Genomic DNA, 2963 nt, shown 5'->3' with positions numbered 1-2963 from the left:
TATGGCTGAATAATAACTATAACAAGGTGTACCTCTGCCTTTGTTGTACTCATCATGTGTTTGTTCCAATCATACATAAAGTTGTTTTGATGGAATGGATACAAACCTAGATCTTAAGAGATTTGGGTCTGTTCCACACACTTGCGGAAATAGGGTGAGGTTTCCTCAGAATTAGTGATGCCATGAATGTGTGGGATTTAAACTGATGATGACTGTTTGCCAAACACATGGTTGCCTTTGCGAATGAAGCCACTGTAAATGGGTCCCTGTGAATAAATGGAGCAGATGCAGAGGTCAGCAGCATCACTGAAGCTTTCATGTCTATTTGTGTCTGAACCCACAGTTCCTTCTTGAAATTCTTAGTGTTTGGAGCCGAAGAGTTTGATTTACATTTTTGATACATGGGTCCTAATGTGTCTTGCTCATACACGTGTTATGTAAAAGAGGGGAAAACACAACAACTTTGCCCAAGGACTTTATTTCTAATAAGAAAAGGAAATTGAGGACAAGGTAGAGTAGTGACAGCAAGGCTTGAACTGCTCTTCACCCATTCTTGACGGTCAGCAGCAAAACAAGTAGGTGTCACCTTGGAGCGAGCAGGTGCCCAAGACAGTCTCCCCAGCAGCGCAAGCTGGCCGTCTACAGACGCAGGCCCTACCCCTCACTGGGCCTGGGAACACAGAGAGAACATCAGAAGCTCAGTCCTGGGATCAGCAGTGATGCTGACAGTGAATTCTAGAGAAGACACATGTTGGCTTATGTGTGGCATGGCTGCATTACAGCTGGGTACATGAGCAGCCTCAGTTAGTAGGAGCAACAGCACACACAGTGTTGGTCTCACTGGGGTCAGATGACGTTGTCATTAGTGCTCACTCTTCCGTGTCCGTGACCCATCACACAGGCATCTCTCACACCTCTCAGTCACTCTGCAATTTCTAAGAGCTCTTCTATACAGAGTCAAATGTTCTCTTTACAATCAACTCTACTCTTTTCAACAACCAAAAAAACTAGTCAATAGGTCTCTCCATATCTTAGACCTTAAAATTCACGAGCCATCTTGGAATCAAAAGTCTTGGAGAAATGAGATCTTATAGATTTATTTGGATCTCAGTGTTCAATTTATAGATAAGGAATTCAAGGCCTATTGATGTTAAATAAACTCACCTCAGTGACATGGAGCCCTACAGACCCAATTCCAGGGCCTCTAGTCCTCTTGCTGTAGACCCTGAAGCTCTGCCATGTAGGTGTCTCTTACCTGGAGCTTGATGGATGGAGTTTTTATTCAGTTTGATGGAAATGGCCAAATCCTCATCCTCTAAACCAAGCTGCTCCTGGCGTGGGGTCTCCTCTACTCTCTTTTGCAGGGGCTCAGCCTGGGCCTGGAGGGCCACCAGGAGAAGGACAGCAAAAAGGCTGAGAGTCCTCATGCTGGGGCCACCTGGAAGACAAAGAGCAGGAGCCCAGGTGTGTGGCTGTGAGGAGGCAACTTGTGTTTACGGGTCTGTGGGAGGAGGCTCAGAGACAAACAAGACTCCTCTCACTCTCTAAGCAGAAACTAGGGCACTTCCCCAGGGAGGATGAGAGAAGCCTTTTCCCTCAGGGTTCCTCAGAGTTTCCTCTGCTCTCCCAGCTGTCATCCTGGTGTGTGAGATCTGCATTCTCCTACATGGACTAGGTTGGCGCTAAGAGTGGTAATAGGGACTTGGTTATTTTTTTTCCTGTATCCTACCTGCTTAAATATTAACAATATTCCAAAAATATTCACAAAACAAGATAAATAGTACTTCCATTCAATAACCTCAAGAACAAATGCCTCTTATTTCTCAACATGGATCCTGCTACTGGCTGTAGGTCTAGACCCTGGTCTCAGACCTGCACTCCAATGGATCAGAGAGTTTATTCCCTGCAGGGTTGGCCATCACCACTTTCATGAAAGGGCTTTTGAGTTACAGGTAGGGGAGGCTCTTGCTGGTGCCAGTGTGGAGGGGACAGGGTGAAATGAGCTCCATGAGATATAGGTAAAGAGTTTGTCTAAGGCTAAAAATATGATTACTTGTAGCTCTATTGATGTACAAATGACAATTAAAAATTATATTTATCTAATATATGCTAGCTTAAGATTTGATATATTTTCCATTTGGACCTTTATTTCATAACATATACAGCAACCAAATCAGTATGGATTAAAAATCTATACATAGAACTTGGAAGCATAAAACTTCTAGAAGAATAACAGGGAGAAGGCTTTTTAACATTGGGCAGGTATTTCTTGGATATGACACCAAATGAACAGGTAATAAAAGGGAAATAGAGAAGTGTGTTAAACTATCCGGCATATTCATAGCAAAGAAAACAACAACTGGAGGAAAAGGCAACAGAGAAAATAAGAGAAAATAGTTCCAAAGCATATGTGAAATAAGTGATTGATATCCCAAAATATAAGTAACTTAAACAGCTTAATAGCAAAGAAGAAATAATATGACTAAAAATCGGTCCAGGACCTGAACAAATTTTCTATTACACATACATGTTGATATATTTCTTTACTAGATTCTATGGATGTATTATTCAAACAAATTAAAGAATGTTTTAAGAGGCTATTATAATTTTTATTGGACATTTCAATTAGGACCCCTGGCTTTTGAATGAAATTCTTTGAGTTTCTCTATTAACACATCTAGTAGCACCACCAGAGGCCCAGACAGAAATGCACCATTTGGGAATTCACGTGCTGAGTCCCTCTGGGATGCCCTCATAGTCAGGGGTCAGATTGTGGGCACAGCACAGCCTGGACACAAACTGAATCACAGTGTGGAAGTTTAGTTTGAGTTACTTACAGATCCTTAGACTAGGCAGGGTGACTGGAGAGGGCAGACAGCAGTCCTCTGTCCGAAGCCTCTTGTAGCAACAGCAACCAGGCACAGGCAGGAGAAGACTTCCCTATTTAAGGGTCATTTGGGATG

The 2963-nt window shown here is 42.7% G+C and overlaps 1 long non-coding RNA gene across 1 annotated transcript; it reads right to left on the bottom strand.

The window, feature by feature from the left end:
- Positions 1–471: 471 nt before the first annotated feature.
- On the bottom strand, positions 472–2893 carry LOC105888391. Its single transcript, XR_002771439.1, has 3 exons — positions 2838–2893; positions 1256–1438; positions 472–670 (listed from the first exon to the last, which is right to left on the bottom strand). It is a non-coding gene; the product is annotated as an uncharacterized LOC105888391 (long non-coding RNA).
- Between the last annotated feature and the right edge of the window lie 70 nt (positions 2894–2963).

Source organism: Otolemur garnettii, unplaced genomic scaffold (genome assembly GCF_000181295.1).
Source record: "Otolemur garnettii isolate 467f Iridium unplaced genomic scaffold, OtoGar3 scaffold00351, whole genome shotgun sequence".
Classification (NCBI taxonomy): Eukaryota; Metazoa; Chordata; class Mammalia; order Primates; family Galagidae; genus Otolemur; species Otolemur garnettii.
This window is presented reverse-complemented; position numbering and strand designations above follow the sequence as displayed.